The 24,011-nt window shown below is 40.9% G+C and overlaps 1 protein-coding gene across 1 annotated transcript in view; it reads right to left on the bottom strand.

The window, feature by feature from the left end:
• The window catches only part of SLC7A2 (solute carrier family 7 member 2), a 70,120-nt gene extending 47,384 nt beyond the window's left edge, over positions 1-22,736 (bottom strand). The window contains exon 1 of the mRNA XM_049772348.1: positions 22,602-22,736. The gene's annotated coding sequence lies outside the window, so the exon portion shown is untranslated. The remainder of the gene's footprint in view (positions 1-22,601) is intronic.
• Positions 22,737-24,011: the final 1,275 nt, after the last annotated feature.

The following is a 24,011-nucleotide window of genomic DNA, read 5'->3' as shown; positions in this document are numbered from 1 at the left end:
CAAATGTTCCATCTTCAGATGATGAAAATAACACTCAAATTAAATAACTTGCTCAAAATCAAAGTTGGATGTGAACCCAAGGTTCTCCTGCCAAAGAGCACCATACATACAGCATAAAATCTCTACAGCATAAAATCTAGAAACAAGGATAACCACAGAAATCTAGCTAACTGTTCCCAGTTTTTTTGCAATACACCTAATGACCAAAAGATGAAAAGATAATTTGAAAGTCATATCAAGATGTTATCAAAAATATTTTTGGAAAATATAATATATATTTTTTGGTTTTGGGGTCAGACCCGGCAGCGCGCAGGGGTTACTCCTGGCTCTACGCTCAGAAATGGCCCCCAGCAGGCTCAGGGGACCATATGAGATGCCCGGATTCGAACTACAGTTCTTCTGCATGCAAGGCAAATGCCCCACCTCCATGCTATCTCTCCAGCCCTGGAAGATAATAGTTTTATTTTTTTGGTTTTTCGGGCCACACCCATTTGATGGCTAAGCGCACAGAAATTGCCCCTGGCTTGGGGGGACCATATGGGACGCCCAGGTATCTAACCGTGGTCCTTTCCTTGGCTAGCGCTTGCAAGGCAGACACCTTACCTCTAGCGCCACCTCGCCAGCCCCAAGATAATAATTTCAAAAGCACATCTATTTTTTTTTTTTTTTGGTTTTTGGGTCACACCCGGCGGTGCTCAGGGGTTACTCCTGGCTGTCTGCTCAGAAATAGCTCCTGGCAGGCACGGGGGACCATATGGGACACTGGGATACGAACCAACCACCTTTGGTCCTGGATCGAACCAACCACCTTTGGTCCTGGATCGGCTGTTTGCAAGGCAAACGCCGCTGTGCTATCTCTCCGGGCCCTTAAAAGCACATCTAAAAATGGGGCAAGGATGTGACCAAGTTATAGTACACCACCTGTGGAACTCCTGTTTTGGGAGGGTGTTATTGTTTTTGTTTTTGTTTTTTTTCCCTTGGGCTCTATGCTGTTTAGGATTACTCCTAGCTCTAAGGTCAGGAATCACTCCTGAATGGCTCAGGGGATCAAATCAAAGTCAATCACATGCAAGGCAAATATCCTATCCACAGTAGTACCACTCTGGCCCAAGGCCCTTTGTTTTATTCCTGCAAAACAAATCAAGCCCTCATCTCAAATTTCAAATCCTTAGATCACTACTATCTTTTGTTTTGGTTTGTTTTGGTTTGGGGCCACACCCTGCGGTGCTCAGGGGTTACTCCTGGCTATCTGCTCAGCAATAGCTCCTGGCAGGCACAGGGGACCATATGGGACACCAGGATTAGAACCAACCACCTTTGGTCCTGGATCGGCTGCTTGCAAGGCAAACGGGTGCAGATCACTACTATCTTAAAACGAAAAGAAAAACAGTCAATCAAATAAAAGAAATCAGAGTTAAGTTTTAAGAACCAAGAAAAGCAATTAGATAAGTATCATAGTATGCTTTAAATTTTTTATTAAACTAATATAATTAATAAAACTAATTGAATTTAAATTTAATTAAACTAATTTCTTTTAGCTACAACCTCCAATGTTTCAATATATTGCTTCCTGCAGTTAAAAAAAACTCATACTTTTACGAGGACACATAACATTTTCTAAAACTCTATTCATTTTCTAACATATCTAATTATCTAAAAGTTATTCCTTATCTCTCTTAGGTTCTCAAAATACCTAAAATTCCTATCTCTCTTAAGTTCTCAAATACCTAAAATTCTCAATTCTCATTTTTTTTCTTTTTTTGGTTTTTGGGCCACACCCAGCAGTGCTCGGAGGACCATATGGGACACGGGGATTCGAACCAACCACCTTTGGTCCTGGATCGGCTGCTTGCAAGGCAAATGCGGCTTTGCTATCTCTCTGGGCCCAATTCTCATATTTTTGAATTAAAAAGCTTTTTCAAAACAAGACAAAATTCTTTCGGCCCTGAAAAACACATTATTTGTCTTTTTATTTTCCTTAGATTTTATTTCAAATAGTTTCTGATAGTATCAGCAACCTTTCTTTACTTTTACCAAAACTTTTTTGTAGTCTCATTTTGTGCCTAGAAATAAATTGGTAGAATTTAGTTGAAGTCAACATTATTTTTGTGATCCACAGAAGGAATCTATCTGTAGGAGTAAACAGGGGAGAACCAGCAGATATTAGACACATATGTGATAAAGTACTGGATGTTCTCACACAGAATTCCCATTTTAACTTCTTAACAGCCCAGAGCTTGCTACTCTGACTATTCAGTTCCTTGTGTTGGCTGTGGATGGAGCCAAGGTCCCCAGGTAAACTGAAGTTCATGAGGGAAATGGATTGCTTGGTTCCTGAAGTATTCCACACTTGACAAGTACCTGACACACAGCAGCCATTTAAAGCTCTTCTTGAATGGTTGGCTTTCTTGAGGATAGCCACCATTTTTTTTTTTTTTTTTTTGGTCACACCCGGCAGTGCTCAGGGGTTTTTCCTGGCTCCAGGCTCAGAAATTGCTCCTGGCAGGCACGGGGGACCATATGGGACACCGGGATTCGAACTGATGACCATCTGCATGAAAGGTAAATGCCTTACCTCCATGCTATCTCTCCAGCCCCACCATTTTTTTCTTAAATGAAGAATAAGTAAGTCCAACAAAGGGTCACCAGGGCAGAGGGAAGGGTCTGAAAACCAGGTCATTACTTGAAACACAATAAAAGCAACAGTCAGTGTTCTAATGTTGGAGAAAGGGAGCACTGAGGGCCCAGAGTGCGGATCCTGCTGAGAGTCCTTAGCCAGGTTCCTGGCTGAGGTTTTAGTTTTCTCACCTTTGAAACAGATAACTGCTACAAGGATTAAATAAGAAGTGTGCAGCAAATTGCAGTAGTATATACTATTCTTACCTTTTGTAAGGTTTAATATTTTTAAATAAACTTCTTTTATTTTATATTAGTTATGCTTTTGAGCTTCACACAGCAGTGCTCACGGTACTGTATCCACTGTCAGGGATTGAGCCAAGGTTGGCCAAAATGTAAGGTAAACTCTTTACCTGCTGTTAATATTGCTCCAGCCTCTCTTTTTCACTCAAGGGAAAAACAAAGACTAACAAGAAAGATATATTTCTTCAAATATGTGGAATGCTGGGGCTGCAGATAGGACACATGTTGGGTAAGGCACTTACTTGCCTTGCATGAAGCTGACAATAGTTCAATCCCAGCACCACATATAATTCCCTAAACACCACTAGGAGTGACTCCTGAGCACCTTTGGATATAGCCCAATAACTTCAACTCCCCCTACCAAAACATCTGTTTGGCAATATATAAGAATGGTAATAATTTTATTCTTATTATGCTAATCAGGGCAAATAAAGGGCATACTACATAAGAGTAAGCTATTGACACAATTACATGCATGCCTAATTGTGTTCATACCAAGAACCTGGCCACAAAGGAATAAAGATACCTTATTTCTACCATTACTTTGACATTTTTTATTATATTTACCATAGGTCACACTGACAATAATGCAGACATTTATGATTTTGATGTGTAGATTTACTTCACCTTATCACCCCCAAAACACCCAAGACCCTCCACCAAATGTCCTTATATTTCTTCCAGCCCTTAAATAAAATAGACAATTCAGATTAAATGAAAACAAATGATTCAGATATTAAGTCAACCAGATTTAGTTATAAGGTTATCAACTAAAATATCTGTCAATTGGATTTTTAAAACCGATGATACAATTTCACTTTTGTGGCTGAAAAAAAATATCAAGTTTTTTGGTTTGTTTTTATTTGGGGTACATGCCCAATGGTGCTCAGGCATTACTTCTGGCTCTGTACTCTGGAATCACTCCTGGCCACAAGAGATAGCAGGAATTGAAACCAGTGGGCCACATGCAAGGCAAGAGCCATAGTTACTTTCTGTACTATCTTTCTGGCTCCAGAAAATCAAGTTTTAAAATGGTTCTCTGCAGATGTATATATCAGTAGTCAGATAAGTAGAAATTCAGCCAGAGTACACACTGTCTAAATTTTTTATCCCCTTAATTTCCTCATCTTCTCTCAAAGTTACAGGTAAGTAAATTTGTGGTCACTTGAAAATAAAAATTCCTGCAAGTTATGGACTCACAATACTGGTGATTTTTGGAAAAGTGTCAAGGAGTATTACATCATTTCATAGCCACTACTTAGATCAGATAAATATTGATTAGGAAAATCTTTTAAGTTTAAAGGTTCACCTGATGCAATAAGTTTATTTAGTGTTCAAGACTGTAATTCTCTTGCCTCCTCTTTTCCCAGTACTATGCACGGAATATTTAATTCTGAAAAGTAGCCCAGGTACTTCCTTCAGTAACAGTTGTACTACTATATCCACACAAAATAATTTCCTAAAAGTCCACAAAAAGAAGCTTACTTAGCCCAGTAAACAATACTGACTACTGTAAATTTTCAGATCACATTTTACCTTTTTTCTTTTCTTTTTTTGGTTTTTGGGTCACACCTGGCTCTACGCTCAGAAATCGCTCCTGGCAGGCTCGGGGTACCATATGGAATGCCGGGATTCGAACCACTGACCTTTTGCATGGAAGGCAAATGCCTTACCTCCATGCTATCTCTTGGGCCCACATTTTACCTTTTTTCACTTGAGCAAAATTTATCTATCATTCTCTACCGCCTTTATCCTCATTATTGTAATACTTCCAAGAGAACAACTAGGATTGATTATCTATCTATCTATCTATCTATCTATCTATCTATCTATCTATCTATCTATCTATCTATCTATCTATCTATCTATGGGTTTGGGGGCCACACCTGGTGGAGCTCAGAGGTCACTCCTGGCTCTGCGCTCAGAAATCATTTCTTGCAGGCTCAAAGGACCATATGGGGTGCCGAGGATCGACCTGGATCAATCCCAGGTCAGCTGCATGCAAGGCAATGCTAGGCTATCGCTCCAGTCCCAGGATTCATGAATTTTAAAAAAGTAGAATCTGCTTGGAAATGAGGTCTTAATAATCATTTTTACAATACGATATTTTTAGCTAAATAAAAGGACAGTGATGCAAGCCCAGAAGATGAATATGGCTCCCAAGCAGAAAAAGAATGTTCTACTGAGGTGCAATTGTTCTCACTGAAAAAGAACAAAAGGAAAATCTGGGGGCCAGAGATAGCCCAATATATGAGCACATGCTGTGCATGTAGGAAGCTATGGTTTGATTCTTGTCACTAGACCTCTTGAGTACCTCTGGCAGAATTTCCTGAGCCCAGACTACAAGTACCTGACTGAGCACCTCCAGATGTGACTCCAAATGAAAAATAAGACCAAAGAGAAGAAAGGGAACTTGAAAACTTAGCAATTAAGTTGTTCCAAAATTAAATGAAGCAAAGACTCAGTTCCTTCAATAGCTGCTTCATATTTCCCAATCTCCTCTTTTTAAGCAGAAAAATAACTACACTAAGAACTATCATAACCATGGGAATAAATGAGGGAACTGGAAAGCCTGTCTAGAGTACAGGTGGGGGTGGGATGGGGTTGAGGGAGATTTGGGTTACTGGTGGTGGGAATATTTCACTGGTGAAGGAGGGTTTTCTTTACATGACTGAAACCTAATCACAATCATGTTTGTAAGCAAGGGGTTTAAATAAAGTTATTATTTAAAAAAAATAAGGGGCCAGCATGGTGGAGCTAGAGGTAAGGTGTCTGCCTTGCCAGCGCTAGCCTAGGATGGACCGTGGTTCAGTCCCCCAGCATTCTATATGGTCCCCCAAGCCAGGAGTGACTTCTGAGCGCATAGCCAGGAGTAACCCCTAAGCATCACCGGGTGACCCAAAAACCAAAAAAAAAAAAAAAAAGAAAAAAGAAATTGCTTTATGGGCCCGGAGAGATAGCACAGTGGCGTTTGCCTTGCAAGCAGCCAATCCAGGACCAAAGGTGGTTGGTTTGAATCCCGGTGTCCCCATATGGTCCCCTGTGCCTGTCAGGAGCTATTTCTGAGCTGACAGCCAGGAGTAATCCCTGAGCACCTTCAAGGTTATATCTCACAGGTGCTCATGAGGCCCTGCAGGACAGGGGCCAAATGAACAAAGCATGTGCTTTACTGCTGAGTCACATTCCAGCTCCCTGGCATATCTATTTTGCTAACAGATACTGGATTTTATAGGGCCTGGGGACAAAGTCACATCCTGGTATTCTACTCTGGGTACATGCAATAAGTCTGACCTAGAATCCTAGACTATCAGTTCCCAGATTTCAAGAAATTAAATTTTTCAAGAAAAAAAATTCCTTTTTAATTTGTACCTGTATCTAAATAATCAGAAAAGTTCTGCACTGAGTAGATGTACCATACCTACTCAGTATCCATATATTTTAAAAGAACAAAATTAAGATTAAAAATTATTTTTTGTGCTTATGAGTCAAAGATTTCATTTGCCTAAAGAGTGTAGAACATCTGCTATAAAATCATTAGCTTTTAATGTTAGTTTATCAAGAGGTGACCTAATAGAACATAAAACTTTGGTGGCTTTAGAGTGGGTTTCCACTTCCAAAATGATAACATATATGAGAAATGTTTTCAACATGGAAAATTTGTTTAGGCTTTATAAATCCTCCAGCTTAGTGTCTGGTGACAGTTAAGCACTTTTTGTTTTGTTTTGTTTTTGTTTGCTTGTTTGTTTTAGGGCCACACCTGCTAGAACTCAGGGATTGTTCCTGGCTCTATACTCAGAAATCACTCCTTGCAGGCTCAGGGTACCATATGGAATGCCAGGAATTGAACTGGGGTCCATCCCAAGTTGACCAAGTGCAAAGCAACCCTACCACAGCGCTATCTCTCTGGCCCCAGTTAAGCACTTTTTATAAAAAGTTATTATCTTTGTAAAATTAGATCTAAAGTTCTAGTTCTGCCAATAAGTTTCTTTAGATTTTATCTGTATAAAATCTAAAATTATGCACATTATAATACATATTTATATATTATATATTACATATATTAAAAACCTATTAGCAGAACTAATTTATAATTTAGATTATATATAATGGGTTTTTTTTTGGGGGGGGTCACACCCAGCAGAACTCAGGAGTTATTCAAGGCTCTGCACTCAGAAGTCACTCCTGGCAGGCTATATATAATGTTTTAAATATATATATATATATATATATATATATATATATATATATATATATATATATATATATATATACACACACACACACACACACAACAAAAATGTGTGTTTTTATTTCTTTTTTTTTTTGGCCACACCCAATGATGCTCAGGGGTGACACCTGGCTATGCGCTCATAAATTGCTCCTGGCTTAGAGGACCATATAGGACTCGGAGGATGGAACCGCGGTCTGTCCTATGTCACTACATGCAAGGCAAACGCCCTACTGCTTGCGCCACCGCTCCAGCCCCAAAACGTGTGTATTTCTTTTTTTTTTTTTTTTTTTGGTTTTTGGGCCACACCCGGTAACGCTCAGGGGTTACTCCTGGCTATGCGCTCAGAAGTCGCTCCTGGCTTGGGGGACCATATGGGACGCCGGGGGATCGAACCGCGGTCCGTCTCCTAGGCTAGCGCAGGTAAGGCAGGCACCTTACCTCCAGCGCCACCGCCCGGCCCCAACGTGTGTATTTCTAACTATATATACATCTATGATGACTTATGTTTTAGAAACATTAAGTACAAAAAACTTTTTTTTTTTTTTTTTTTTTTTGGTTTTTGGGCCACATCCATTTGACGCTCAGGGGTTACTCCTGGCTATGCGCTCAGAAATCGCCCCTGGCTTGGGGGGACCATATGGGACGCCGGGGGATAGAACCGCGGTCCTTCCTTGGCTAGCGCTTGCAAGGCAGACACCTTACCTCCAGCGCCACCTACCCGGCCCCAAGTACAAAAAACTTAATTCACTAAATTCTAGCCTGTGATTAATTTTTACAGTAACAAATGTAACATCCACTAGTAACATCTAGTAACAAATGTAACATCTACTATGGGATTTTGGAAAATAGTAACTTTTCTTACATACTCTAATTTAGTCAGAACTGAGTCCTTTCCAGCTTCTTTTAAAAGTTATTCAGAAAAGTAATGACTGAAAGTGATGAGTAATAGAAAAGCTGACAATGGAGAAAATAGGACAGTTTTTAATTTAAAAGTACTCTTTCACACAAAGTGAAATGCTTGATTCTTTTATAAATGGTTGGTAATGTGGCTTTTTCTAACAAGCTTCAGAATTATAGTCCTTACTTTCTGGTTTTATAATCAGAAAAGGTTGTCAATTAGGCAAAAATTAGCATTTGAGGCTCACAAACATTTTTGTCCTTTTACTTCACCCACTTTTCCTTTTTTCCAGAAAAAAATATTACTCGGTACTCTTCAGAAATGCACCAAGAGAAAGCATCCAATACAATTCCACAGGAGGCTACCACCATTCTCCTGGGTGATTCCAGGAGGGCACTGGAACTCACTGTAAGAAACAATGGCTTGCAACCGGAATTGAGGGGAGAATGTAGGAAGAGAATAAGGGAGAGGAGGAAGTCAGTCTACCATTCTTCAGTCAAAAAGTACATACACTGGGATAGTTTCTTCAGACACTATTTCATGTTCCCAAATCATCATCTGCCAAGTGCTTGTAACAATGCTCTTCAAAGCTGATCTTATTCAAAGCATTAAAACGAGGCAAAAGAATATCTGCATGTGCCAAACACAGTAGAGGGTTAAGAGAGATGCCAGAGCACAATCTACAAAACAGTCCAATATGAGAGCAGGGTGTCCAAGATGCACTAGATGCAGGTTTACCTTTGTGCCCACTCCACTTCCAAGAAGAAAAGTCTTTGAACACATTGAAAATTTAATTTAGTAAGTAATTTTGGTTGAAGTTCTATTGTGGTTAATACCAAGAAAATTCTTTCTGTGGCCAGAGCAGGTAGTACAACAGTAAGGCACTTTGCATTGCATGAGGAAAACCTGGATTCTATATCCCCGACACCCATATGGTCGGTCCCCCAAGCACTGCCAGGAATAATCTCTGAAAACAAAGTCAGCCCTGAGCACCAGTGGATGTAACCCTCTCAATTTTTTCTATCTCTATCTTAAAACTTTGTGGGCCAAAGACTCTCGTACTCAAAAAGCTACAGTACATAGTTTGATCAATGACTGTATGGTCCCTGGATCCCCAAGCAATGAGGCAGGAATAACCCCTGAGCATTGCCAGGCATGGTCCCCAAATAAATAATAACTATGTTAATTCCAAGGTTCAATCCGAGTATACACACACACTGCTTTCATCTTCTTCTCCCTTTTTCATTTGCTCAACAGAATTTTATTTAATTCAATAAAGCATTTTTTTTTATAATTTTGATTGCCTAAATTCAGGTTCAAGTAACAAGCAAATAGAAACTATTAGTTAAAAGTTTATATATACTAGGGCCCGGAGAGATAGGACAGCGGTGTTTGCCTTGCAAACAGCTGGTCCAGGACCTAAGGTGGTTGGTTTGAATCCTGGTCCTCTGTGCCTGCCAGGGGCTATTTCTGAGCAGACAGCCAGGAGTAACCCCTGAGCACCGCCGGGTGTGGCCCAAAAACAAAACAAAACAAAAAAAAGGTTATATATACTAGTTAAAAATTCAACTTCCCTGATTTTCCTGGTCTAATATACAAAACATAAAATTATTGTGTTAAAATAAAAGCCCACTGTTTGTTTGAGGTGCCACAGGGATTCACACATCCAAGGCAAAGGTTCTACCACTAAGTTACATACATCCCTAGCCCTTCCAGATCCATTCTTTAAAAAGAAAAAGCCAAACTCTCCATAATTATTGATAACAACGACTGCTGGCATCTGTACTTTTCACTAGTCAAGTCAACTCTTCTCAGAAAGAACCATAATGCTTGCCTTATGCCACTATCCCTTCTAACATGTCACCACACATGAGTTCAACCAATAACTATAAGATCTATATAGCCAAGCAATATAAAGTCAAATATTACGTAGCAAATGTAAGATTCTTTCAAAATTGGGTTTCACAAAATACAGGTTCTCTAAGTTTTAGTGTTTAAAGTTTTCATAAAATTAATTTGCTACTATTTCCAATATGTCTATGGCATAAATAGTACTTTCTGTTTTTAAAGTCACTGGAACAATTCATGAATTTTAGAAGTCTTCAAAAAAGGAACATACCTAGTCTTCAAAAAAGGAACATACCTAGAGTTTGCAATGCAGGAAGAATGAAAAAATGTTTTACATAATTTGTAAGAATAACTTTTAAAGCAACAATACTAGATTGTTTGTCCTTCATTTTCCTTTTGTATTGTATTCAGTAGCAAAAAAAAATCAGAAAATGTAAATATGCTATTAATTTATTCAGAAAGTTCATATGATCCCTTTCAGTAAGAAAAAAATGCACTATCAACAACTATTTTATGCAAAGTCTGCTCTTTTTTGGTTTGGTTCACTGAACTAAGTGCAAACCATCTGTTACCTATGATAGAGAACTAGAAAAAGTAAAATTTCAAAAAGCTTTTAAAGTAAATAGCACAAGAACACATCAAATAAAATTTGTTTGAAAGTACACATATGGCAGGGGTCAGAGAGATAACACAGCAGCAGGGCGTTTGCCTTGCACATAGCTGATACAGGATGAAAGGTGGTTCAAATCCCAGCAACCCATATGATCCCCCATGCCTACCAGGAACAATTTTTGAGCACAGAGCAGTAGTAACCCCTGAACACTGCCCAGTGTGACCTAAAAACAAAACACAAAACAAACAAAAAAAGTACATACATACAATTTTCAGGGGTCCTCAAACTTTTTAAACAGGGGGCCAGTTCACTGTCCCTCAGACCATTGGACGGTCTGACTATAGTAAAAACAACACTTATGAACGAATTCTTATGCACACTGCATATATCTTATTTTGCAATGAAGAAACAAAACAGATACAATATGTGGCCCGCTGGCCATAGTTTGAGAACCACTGATTAAATCCTAGTGACTTTAGAATTCATTTAAATCATCTTTTTTTTTTTTTTTTTTTTTTTTGGGGGGTCACACCCAGCCGTGCTCAGGGGTTACTCCTGGCTCTATGCTCAGAAGTCGCTCCTGGCAAGCTCAGGGGACCATATGGGATGCCGGGATTCAAACCACAGTCCTTCTGCATGCAAGGCAAACGCTTTACCTCCATGCTATCTCTCCGGCCCTGAGAATTCATTTAAAATGTTTTTATTTTTAGGTTAACATTGTCTTTATTTCCTCATAAAACATGCCATTTATAAATTGTTTATATCATAAGAATGTCATTAAGCTAAGCATTAGTCAAATGTGTGAAGTACTTAGATTTTAACTCTTTAAAAAAAAACAAAACACAGAGCCGGAGAGATAGCATGGAGGTAAGACCTTTCATGCAGAAGGTCATCCGTTCGAATCCCGGCGTCCCATATGGTCCCCAGTGCCTGCCAGGAGCAATTTCTGAGCACGGAGCCAGGAAAAACCCCTGAGAAATGTCGGGTGTGACCCAAAAACCAAAAAAAAAAAAAAAAAAAAAAAAAACCACTTGGGGCCTGCCAGGAGTAATTTCTGAGCAGCAAACTAAAAATTAATTTATTAATATAATTTAAAAACACTTTTAAGATAAAATTGGACTTTGCTCCTCATTTATAATTCCTACCCTAGTTATTAAAATGATTGTAATGAGGTCAGAGCTAAGAGGGTAAGATGCTTGTCTTGCAGGTATGATTCCTGAGCATCACTGCCATGACCCAAAAATGAAATAATTATGATTTGCTTTTACAGAAGCAATGGGCTGATATAAACCAAAGCTTTTTCTAAAAATGTCAAAATGATTAAAAATCCAGTCTTTACCCTGTCCCTAGTATCTGACTTCTTTAAGATTTGAGTTTCTTATTTGGGGTGGGGAAACAAGACTAATCCACTGGTGGGGGAATACTGCTCCAATGATGCTTGGAGGACCACAGGATGCCAGGAGTCAAATCTGAGCTTCCAGAGTGCAAAGCCTGTGCCTCAGCCCTTTAAGTTACTCCAACCCTGGGGCCAGAGAGATAGCATGGAGGTAAGGCATTTATTTGCCTTGCATGCAGAAGGTCGGTGGTTTGAATCCCGGCATCCCATATGGTCCCCAGAGCCTGCCAGGAGCGATTTCTGAGCATAGAGCCAAGGGTTACCCCTTAGCGCTGCCAGGTATGACCCCAAAAACCAAAAATTTACTCCAGTCCAAGATTTCATTCCTTAGCTTATAAAAAGAGCTCCAAAATGTCAAGAATTTACTTCATTTCCAAACCTGTTTAGCACTGTGTCTTTCAAATACAGTATTAGCAACTGAGGACTGTCCATGGCCAGTACTGCCAAAGTTTCAGAAGACATATAAACAAGACAGTTTATAAACATAGACATAAACATAAATATACCGAGTTTAAACTTAGGAATACAAAACCAGCTACCAGCGATTAACCGCCTCACCATTTCTACCGTACAGTAAGTGAGCAGGATACCATGTCTTATTTATGCATAATCCTCTGTGAGTGATTGTTTTAATGGTTTTGTTTTATATGATAAAATTTAGTTTTAGAGAATTTAAAACAGGCACTAGTCCAGTATGTTTTCATGGTCTAGTCTAGTACTAGAAATTTTATCAACACCCACTTTGTTTCTTTGTGGCACTTAAATGTGCTTTGTGCTATTTTCTGGATGAATGCTGCATACACAGTCCTACTCCACCTACGCAACCACTATGTACAAATGTAATGCTCTTAAAAGAGGGGTTTGTGCAACAAAACACTACAAACACTAGAAGCAAGTTACTTTAAAAGTTAAGAATTTAAATAACAGGCCAGAGAAATGACATAGGAGTAAGACACTTGCTTTGCACATGGCTGACTTCAATTCAAATCCCTGGTACTACCAGGAGTGATATCTAAGCACAGACCCAGGAATAAGCTGTGAGCACCATTTGGTGTGGCATAATAATAAAAAACAATATAGAGGGCCCGGAGATATAGCACAGTGGCGTTTGCCTTGCAAGCAGCCGATCCAGGACCAAAGGTGGTTGGTTCGAATCCCGGTGTCCCATATGGTCCCCCGTGCCTGCCAGGAGCTATTTCTGAGTAGACAGCCAGGAGTAACCCCTGAGCACCGCCGGGTGTGGCCCAAAAACCAAAAAATAAAAAACAACAACAACAATATAGAGAAATTAATTTTAAAATTAGTGATTCTGTCTCAATGTTCTTCATTAGGTAAGTTTTAAATAAACAGGATACATAAAAGCTTCAGGTATTCACACTGTAAAAAAATGAGCAAAGTTGTGATTACAGTCATACAGTGATGCTTGTCTTGCTCTTCGATGACCACTTTAGATCTGTTAGATCGTTACCTTTACTTATATTTCAGATATTTTTCATAATCCACGTTAGAATAACAGTGAGCCAGTATAAGTTGAATTTCAAATATTATGCTATACATACTCCAACTTTAGGGAAAAAGCAGCATTGACTATTCTTTATATTTATAAACAAGTATAATCATGTCAGCTAAAGGGAAAAACTCAAAAAGGCTATACTGCTTTTAGGCGGTGAACAAAACCAACTTTCAGTTGGTTTTGGATTGGAATGAAGCCCATTACTCTTCTTTCAATTCCTAAAAAGCCCAGTTCAAGGACTAGAGAGATAGGACATTGGGTAAGGATCTTGACTTGCACAAAAGTCAATGCTGGGTTTGAAACCTAGCATCCATTATGGTCCTCTAAGCCCACCAGGAGTAATACCTGAGTACCTCTCGGTATAGCAAAAAAATAAGGAAATAAAACGTACAAAAGGGGCCGGAGAGATAGCATGGAGGTAAGGCGTTTGCCTTTCATGCAGGAGGTCATCGGTTCGAATCCCGGCGTCCCATATGGTCCCCCGTGCCTGCCAGGAGCAATTTCTAAGCCTGGAGCCAGAAATAACCCCTGAGCACTGCCGGGTGTGACCCAAAAACCACAAAAGAAAAAAAAAAAAAAAAAAAAAAAAAAAAAACCGTACAAAAAATTAGGACCCAACTAAGTAAAATCACTTAACTTTGTTAGTCATAGTCAAATAGACTTCATTTTCTTGCATAGATTATCATCCTGGAACAAAAGTAAATCCACAAACCCTCTACAGTGTTAATTGACCCCTCAGGATAGTAGTATGGTGAAGTTTACCCAGGTTCTTTCTGGTTTCCACAAAAATGTCTCCCAAACAAGAGCTCAAATGACAGAATTAAGTAAACCACTCAAAATTTGCTGCTGGCTTGAAACTACTATCATTAAGCCAGATAAAATATTTTTAATTTTTGAACACAGAATTTTTCCAAGTTGATATGAAGTATCAGAGTTTTTCATTTGCATTTTTATCAGGACAGTTATCTAAACTACTTGCAAGCAATGTGAACTCTGAGCAACATGCAAAGAAATGGTAAAAAAACAAATCTTTGCAGATGGAACATTATGAAAGTGAATATAAAGTGAATTTCAGAAAAAAGAAAAAAATATCACCATCTACATAAAACTGTCCTTTTGGAGGAACTAGGAAGCTCTTATTTCATTAATAATGGTCTTCACTTAAAGTAAAAGTACCAAGGAAACATCTGTAAATTTTTTATTTACTACTTTATCTAGGAAAATTTTGGGTTTATTAATTTATAATTTTAATACAATGATATCCACTCAACACTCAGCCAATATATATAATGTATATTGTGGGTTATACATGAACCAATGACATAAAAATAGTATAGCATGGAGGTAAGGCATTGCCTTGCATGCAGGACAGCAGTTCGAACCCCGGCATCCCATATGATCCCCCGAGCCTGCCAGGAGCGATTTCTGAATGTAGAGCCAGGAGTAACCCCTGAGCGCTGTTGGGTGTGCACCCATCCCCCAAAAAATTTTAAGTTGGGGAGAGTGATGCCTCCCATCTTCTTTTTTTCTGAGGATTGCTTTAACTATTTGTGGAAGTTCATTATTCCAAATGAATCTTCCCATTCTTGACAATACCCTTGATGAGTTTCAAACTCAATGTATAAACTTTGCATGTAGAAATCTGGGGTTCAACCCCCAGCATCACATGGTCTCCCAAATGCCTGGAGTTCCCTTCCCCTTTTCCAAGTCATTAACTGTGTACAATATACCTTGCCTAGTTAGTTTAGGAAGAATACCTGTAAGAGACAGAAATTAAGATATCAATTGTAACTTGACTGAACTTTTGGAATTGCTTTATTCTTCGATATTTCCATTTAAGGAGCTGAGTAGCTAGATTAGGGCCAACAAGTGCATGCCTTGCATGTGCAAGGATTGGCATTCAAAATCCCTGGTACTGCAAGGCCCCAAGCAACATCAGATTTAACTCCAGAGCTACTCAACAGAACTGCCAGCTGACAGGCTAAATATTGCCAGGAACAGCCCCCAAGGCCACTAAACAGTGCCGGCATTCCCCTTCATGCCCCACAGGTTTTAACTTTTTTTTTTTTTTGGTGGTTTTTGGGTCACACCCGGCAGTGCTCAGGGGTTATTCCTGGCTCCATGCTCAGAAATTGCTCCTGGCAGTCACTGGGGACCATATATGGGACACCGGGATCCGATGACCTTCTGCATGAAAGGCAAATGCCTAACTCCATGCTATCTCTCCAGCCCCAGGCCTACGACTTTTAATTGCCCTAATAGTAACCATAATGATGTTTGAGGCTACTATAAGTGTTTCTACTATGTCAAAACCACAATGCACACCTGAGAGGGACATTATCAAGTAGAGTTCAGGAAGCCGAAAGGTCACTCTGGCAATAGCAAGCAAATCAGGCCAGACAATTCAATTGCTGGGATGTGATGGTGCTTAGGCCACAAAGTCCATGGGGGCCACTAAAGTTAAATCCAGCAATGCTTCTGTATTAAGGTGGGGGAAGTGCCACACACGTGGCACTGGAGATTGAACTAGGTCCTATGTGTATCAAGCATGGTCTTTTCTGATCTGTCTTCAGTATATGTTTTTTAAAAATATTCTATGAAGGGGCTGGAGCAGTGGTGCAAGCGGTAAGGTGTCTGCCTTGCCTGCCCTAGCCTCGGTTGGATCCTCCCACCCCACCCCCACCCCACGTCCCATATGGTCCACCAAGCCAGAAGTGATTTCTAAGCGTATAGCCTGGAGTAGCCCCTGAGCATCACCGAGTGTGGCTCAAAAGCCAAATATATATCTATGAGGCACTGGAGAGATAGTACAGAGGTAAAGGCATGTACGGTGAATGCAGCTAACTGCCACTGCCATGTTTCCTAGACACCTACCAGGAGTAATCACTGAGGGCAGAGCCAGAAGTAAAACCCTCTTCTGGGGTGTGAGCCATAAGCAGATTGTTATCTCTCCTGATGCCTCCAGATATATATATAAAATAAGCAATTTATAACTCTTCCTGACTGGTTAATGTCCTGAGCGCAGGGACTGAAAGTTTATTCCTGGTTTCTCGATAGACTCTTTGGGCAGCAAAAGGGTAGATAGAACGTAATCCAAAGGATTCCACACATTTGGAATATAATATACTATATTTATGAAACAAATTATTTCCCACCCTGCCATTCAAATATACTTCAAATTCCAGATTTTGTATGATTTCTAAAAGTAGAAATGAAACTGCATTTTGGAAATCTGGTCCATGCTCAGATTAAAGATAAACAAGTAAGTAAATAAATAAGTAAGACTGAACATGCAGAACTCTCTGGTTCAATATGGAGTAGTTGTCACTTCATTAACAGTAATCATTGGCATGACTTACCAAGATGTTAGCTAGATACCCAAAGCCAAGGAAAGGAAATTCCCAGCCACCCAATCTTATCTTCTAATTATGATCAAAGCAACAACTCACTTCACAACTTTAAGCCAACAAAGGCTTAATTAGGAAGAATAAAAGGTGAGCCTAATGGTTTATTACTTAACTTTCTGACAAGTGGGCCTGGAGTGATAGCATAGCAGTAGGGCGTTTGTTTTACACACTGCCAAACCCAACGAACCAGAGTTCAATTCTCAGCATCCCATATGGTCCCCCCACCCCAAGCCAGGAACGATTTCTGAGTTGGGTGTGGCCCAAAAACAACAACAAAAAAAACTCTGACAAGTATTTTTTTTTAAACTGGAACAGGTTTATCTTAAAAATCTGACCTCCAGGAGCCAAAGTGGTAGCACAATGGTAGGGTGTTTGCCTTGCACACAGATGACCCAGGACTGACCCAGATTCAATCATCCACATCCCATGTGGTCCCCCAAGCCTGCCAGGAGCGATTTCTGAGCGCAGAGCTAGGAGCAATCCCAGTGCACCTCGGATGTGGCCCAAAAAAACCAACAACAACAAAAAAATCTGGGGCCAGAGAGATAGCACAGTGGTAGAGCATTTGCCTTGCATGCGGCAGACCGATTCCTGGCATCCCATGTGGTCCCCTGAGCCTGCCAGGAGCAATTTCAGGGGGCAGAGCCAGGAGTAACCCTTGAGCATCTCCAGGTGTGGCTCAAAAACAGGAAGGAAGGAAGGAAGGAAGGAAGGAAGGAAGGAAGGAAGGAAGGAAGGAAGGAAGGAAGGAAGGAAGGAAGGAAGGAAGGAAGGAAGGAAGGAAGGAAGGAAGGAAGGAGGAAGATATCTGACTCCAAACAAAGTAGTAATATAAAATTAAAGCATAAGACCCTAGAGATAGAACAGTAATAGAAAGAAAGAAAAAAAGAAAGAAAGAAAGAAAGAAAGAAAGAAAGAAAGAAAGAAAGAAAGAAAGAAAGAAAGAAAGAAAGAAAGAAAGAAAGAAAGAAAGAAAGAAAGAAAGAAAGAAAGAAAGAAAGAAAGAAAGAAATCTGACTCCAAACAAAGTAGTAATATAAAATTAAAGCATAAGACCCTAGAGATAGAACAGCAATTAGAATGTGTTCTAGGCATGTGAATGACTTGGGTTCAACTCCCGGGAAGGTACAGTCCTGGAGGCCCCCTGACACTGAAAGGGATGCCAGGTAATCTTGCAGCACTGCTGGGTCCAAGCAGCACAGCACCCTCAGGCCTTGTACTGAATTGCTGTTGAGCCACTGGTTTTTCTCCCAGTGACTCAGGGAGCTCCCTAAATAACAAAATAAATGAAATGAGACCACATGATTACTGTATTTTTGAGCAGCCCTAGTGACACGATATACTGTCACTATTAGGTCTCCATTGGACTTGGGATGTGTGTGAGGGAATGGCCTTTGATGGTACAAAGAATGTAATACTCGGCATAACCAAATAAAAGTTCAGGGCATATTGAAGCCAAAGTAGGCTAAAGAAAGTATTCTCCCCATGATAGTGGGGAAAACTAGCATGAAATCTAAAGGGACAAAAAAATATTCTTCATTGTGCATTGTTCATAAAATATTCCAAAAATGAATTCAACATGATTGGGTTGGCTTCTTTTCAACTCCTGGAAGAAAGGTCCTGAAATGTTCTTTGTCACCTGTTCATCAATCATGTTCAGCACATTTTCAGAAGACAGGTGCTAGCATGCAGCACAAGAATTGGGGGTATAGAAATGGTCTTATTTTCATTTATTAATTTTTGCAGGGGAGAAGGAAAAATTATCATAATAAATTTAGATCATCTGCAGAACTAAATTATTATATGACACTCTAGTTTAGATAGTCAATCTTGGATGTAAGATTCTCCCCAGGTTTATAACATCAGATTATATCCAAAAATATTCTATGCAGACAACCAAAGATTTCTCTGAGAGATTCAAAGTAAAAGTCAAAATAAGATCAGAAGTGTAATCCACACATTCAATACCACCTTTATGGAACCACATTAGTTTAAATGTTGTCAATGTTTGTTTGTTTTTTTGTTTTTTTTTGTTTTTCAGGCCACACCCGTTTGATGCTCAGGGGTTACTCCTGGCTAAGCGCTCAGAAACTGCCCCTGACTTGGGGGGACCATATGGGGCGCCGGGGGATCGAACGGCAGTCCATTCCTTGGCTAGCGCTTGCAAGGCAGACACCTTACCTCTAGCGCCACCTCACCAGCCCCAAATGTCGTCAATGTTAAAGAAACTAGCAAGGGCCGATCTCATAAACATTTAAAAATTCATAATCCTGCAAGAAATAATAGTGTTCTACTTCCTCCCATAGAGTAATACATAACAGTTAATTACTGAATTGTTCAGAGAAAAAAACTAATTAACTTAGCTTTATCAACCTGGTAGCACCTAGTGAAAATGAGCCCCAACTGCTGGTTTAGTTTTGTCAATGGATCTACATTTCCACTGCCAGACAATTTCTAAAATTAAAAAAAAAAAAAAAAAAAAAAAAAAAAAAGTGCAGAATCCTAAAAAGAAATTGCAGTCACACTGCTTTCACTTGTCCAGTGCCTAGTATAGACTAGGGACTCTAACCATGGAGAAATATAAAATTAGAGACTGAGCTTATATCCTTTCTAAAATTACTAAAAGGGAAGGCATTTTCACAACAATAAAGACATACACGGTAGAGGTTCATGCACAAATGTGGACAGTACAGTGAAAAGTTACTAAAATAGAAAACAATGAAAAGAGCAATTTATTTAAAAAATCAGGCTATATCTCTATGGTCCTGACTATTCAGATTGGAAATTCAGTCTTAGAAATTCATTGTCTAGATATTACAATTCATTTACCAGTGGTCCTCAAACTATGGCCTGTGGGCCACATATGTATTTGTATCTGTTTTGTTTCTTCATTGCAAAATAAGATATATGCAGTGTGCATAAGAATTCGTTCATAAGTTTTGTTTTTACTATAGTCAGACCCTCCAATGGTCTGGGACAGTGAACTGGACCCCTGTTTAAAAAGTTTGAGGACCCCAACAGTATCACATCATTGAAATCTTACAGTTAAGTGCATGTTTCAGAATCCACTGAACCACACGCACAAGTACTAGACACTCAAATCATTCAAATACAATCAACTGAAAATTTTTGACTTACTCCAATATGTCTGCATCCATTAAGCAGCCTACAAGAAGTCAATCCTTGAAACCAATACATGTTCATATCCCATTTAAAGAAATGACTTTGAAAAATAGCAACAGAAGCTGTTTTTAAGGTTCTGTTCTGAAAATGGTCATAGAGGGCACCAAAATAAAACTAACAGATGGCTCTAAAATACTGTTTTAAACGCATGCCTATGTAGATATACATGGATATATGGAGCAGCCAGCACATATATATGACAAAAACTCAGCTAAATTGAGATGTCACCAAAGCAAAACTGTGAGACAAAATCATGTGAAAATTGCCAAGGCTGAAATATGCCTACCCAAAAGATCTAGATCTACCCAAAAGAACACAGAGAAACAATGATAATTTAAGTCAAGAGGAATAAAAAAAAAAATCTAGACTTGAATGGGTACTTCCACTTTGAAAATCTGAGGTTTACAGAAAAATTCTTGCTTAAAAATATCTACCATTTCTCCCTCTCAGCTTCTCTTTTAGAAAATCCAGGCTCAAAGCTCATTGGTAATCATTAAAGACTTTGGAATCAAAAAGCCTTTACCTAAGAACTAAAGTGGCCAAGGATTCTGTAAACTAAACAACTGCAGGTACCAAACAATTTGACTTTGATCTCCATGGCAAAAACCCCAAAAGATTAAAGCACCGTAAAGGAAATGACAATTCCTAAACAAGACAGTAGAAACCAAGTGAGGGCAAGGGAGAAAAAAGAAAAACCCTCATTAGAGGACTCCTTAATCAAGTCAGAGTAGACAAAGGAGCAACATTTTAGAAAAAGGAAGAAAAGTTTCTCATGCACATGTTTGACGGAGGAATCACTAGATATTATGTTTTAGTGTTATTCAAAGCAAACATGACTTAATCAATGTTAAGGATAGGTGAAAAGTAGCCGCAGGAAAAGTCGAATATTCGAACATTCTTACTGTGTCTATAGGGAAAGATGACAAACACAAATGCTTGCAGGTTCCCGAGGAGATAAGCATTCATGTGAAACAGAAAAGAAGCAACAGTTTTAAAAAACTGGCTCAGGCAAGAGTTAAAAAAAGTATCTAATCAGAGGCCAGAAGTACATCAACTTCATCTCCCTGGCTTCTCCCCAAGTTCAGAAAAGAGAGTGGAGGAAAAAAAAATTGACCCATCACTCCCAACGAAAAGAACAGAGCATATATGTTGATATACCAACAACTAGATAAAATCTGATGACCAATCCAAAGAAACGCTTTCTGGACGTGTTTATGTATTTGTTTTTTTATTTCAACGCTTCTGCAAAAGCAGCTGAAAAGTGTTTAAAGCTGAGCCTGAAATCTGAAATCACTTCAAGACTTTTCTGATTGTTCCCTGGTGAGCGAAAGTTCCTCTTTGAGCTAACTTCCCGAGGCAATCTCTGCACCGAACCCCGGCAGAGATAAGGACCAAGGAGGCATATCTTGCAATCCGTTCAATCAATGCAGGGATCTATAAACTCGGAAAATGCAAGTAAATTTCGTCAAGTTCTCTGCCAGAAAAGAAAAGCTTGGAGACCCAGTTCCCTGAGAGACAAAAAATAAGAATGGCATCTATCTGGGCAGCGGTAGGTGAAGTTCAAGGCTGGCAGGCAAAGCACAACACACACCGGGGCTGGGGCTGAAAACAGCACAGCAGCCCCGTCTCAAGTTAAAGGGTTTAAAAGTTCCAAGTGGGGGGCCGGAGAGATAGCAAGGAAGGCGTTTGCTTTGCATTCAGAAGGTTGGTGGTTCGAATCCCGGCATCCCATACGGTCCCCCAAGCGAGCCTGCCAGGAGCGATTTCTGAGTATAGAGCCAGGAGTAGCCCCTGAAAGCTGCCGGGTGTGACCCAAAAACCAAAGAAAGAAAGAAAGAAAAACCTCCAAGTGGATCCAGACAGACCCCAGACCCGAGGGGCTCCTTTTCCTTTTCCTTTTTTTTTTTTAACCAATTCTCAACCAAGCTGAGTTTTTAACTAACAGATGCGCTGGCTGCTCCATATATCCATGTAGATCTACATAGGCTATGCGTTTAAAATAGTAAATTTTTAGAGCCATCTGTTAAATTTTATTTGAGTGCCCTCTGGGACCATTTCCAGAACCTTAAAAAATAGCTTCTGGGCCAGAGAGATAGCATGGAGAAGGTCGGTGGTTCGAATCCCGGCATCCCATAGGGTCCCCCCGAGGCCTGCCAGGAGCGATTTCTGAGTGCAGAGCCAGGAGGAACCCCTGAGAGCTGTAGGGTGTGACCCCAAACCCAAACCAAAAAAGCTCCGTTGTTATTCATATTTGGGGGGGGGGGAACTAGGCTGGAAAAGGCCCGGTGCAACGTGTGTGTTCTCCGGCAAGGCGGGCGAATTGGACCCCCCTCTCCAAGCTGCAAAGCCAAGGTGGCGGGAAGCCCGGATCCACAGTCTCCTCGTTGAGCGAATCCCAGGGCCCCTCGAAAGAGCAGTGTTAAACGAGTGGGGGGGGGGCCTGCCCGGGAAACCCCGAAAGCCCACACCCGCCTCACACCGGGCGGGGGTCGAATGCAGCCACAGCATCGCGGGGGCCGCGGCCTGAGAGGTTAGAAACCGCGCGCTGCCCGCAGCTGCCTCCGACTTCTCCCCGCCCGTTCCCGCCACTTACTGGGGCAGCGCCGCGCGCGCCGCTCCGGAGGGTGCAGAGGCGGTGGCGAGCGGCAGGAGCGCGCGGTCCCGGGAACTTGCAGCAGCGGCCGCCGGGGCTGGTTCGTACCGGACCGTCCGCCGCGCCTCCGAAAGCCAGCGGGGCACGTGCGCGCCTCTCGGGGTAGCCGCGCCGGGGGCGGGGCTCTGTTGGGTGGGCGGGGTTTGTCTCTGAGGCCCCGCCCCCTCCGCCCCTCCGCCAATCGATAGGCAGAGGCGGTGTCGGGCCGGCCCGCCCGCCCGAGCGCCACCCAGAGCGCCTGCGCGCGCACGTAGGCGGCGGGCAGTCGAGCGCTCGAGGGAGGGCTCGGCGCTGTCGGGGCTCGGCGGGTGGGCGCGCGGGGGCCCTGAAATCCGAGCCTGCCGGAAGGAAAGCGGTTGGGTTTGTGTTGGGATGTCTCGCTTTTTTCCTGCACCCCCTCCCGACTCAGGGGAAGTTTCGAGAACTCATAGGAAGCGGAGTTCCTCTCACGGGGGGGTTGGGTGCTTCATGTTTTCCTCACAGACGTTTCCCCCCAAGTTGCATCTTTTTTTTTTTTTTCTTTCTTTTTTTTTTTGCATCAGTTTTTTGAGAACTTCTAGGAGAGCGACCTTCACCAGAGAAAGTCTAGGGGGGTTGGGGGGTGCTGGAAGAAAATGGCATTTACTATTTTTTGGAAGGAAGCGGGAGAAGTTACACAACCCAGGTTTTTTTCATAGCGAACTAGTGTTTAACTTTTTCAGTCTGCTACGATGAAAAGCCATCTTCGTTTTCATCCAAAATGAAACCCCAAAACCCTTTGCAAATTGAAGATCAAGTGGATTTGGGGTTTGGACCGAAAGAGCGACTTTTAATTTTTGCTGAATCCGATCAATGTCTCTTTATCGTCCTCTAGTAATATTTTTGTTGTTTGTTTATGGTTTGGGGGCCACACCAGGAGGCACTCAGCAAAAATCACTTCTGACAGGCTCTGGGGGACCATATGAGATGTCAGGGATCCAACCCAGGCAAAGCAAACGCCCTATTCGCTGTGCCTTATAGCTCCAGCCTCTAGTAATACTGTTGACTTTGGTAAAAATGACAGGTTTCAATTGTGTCATGTATATATTTGCATGGAATATACAGATATAGATATTATAATGACATTCCGGAAAATGTGTTGATTTTACACCAAATTCACTCAACCACAAGTACTAGGAAGCATCACACTAGAGGGGATCAAGAGTCAAGACTAAAAAGTGTTTCAGATGCTACTGAACAAGGCATATCCAGCATTCCATATGGTTCTCCCAGCACTGCCAGGAGTGATTCTTAAGTGCAGAGCTAGAAGTAACCCCTGAGCATCTCTGGATGTAGTCCTAAACTCCCCATCCCCAAACATAAAGAGGGCGA

The sequence above is a fragment of the Suncus etruscus genome, chromosome 4 (assembly GCF_024139225.1).
Source record: "Suncus etruscus isolate mSunEtr1 chromosome 4, mSunEtr1.pri.cur, whole genome shotgun sequence".
Taxonomy (NCBI): domain Eukaryota; kingdom Metazoa; phylum Chordata; class Mammalia; order Eulipotyphla; family Soricidae; genus Suncus; species Suncus etruscus.
This window is presented reverse-complemented; position numbering and strand designations above follow the sequence as displayed.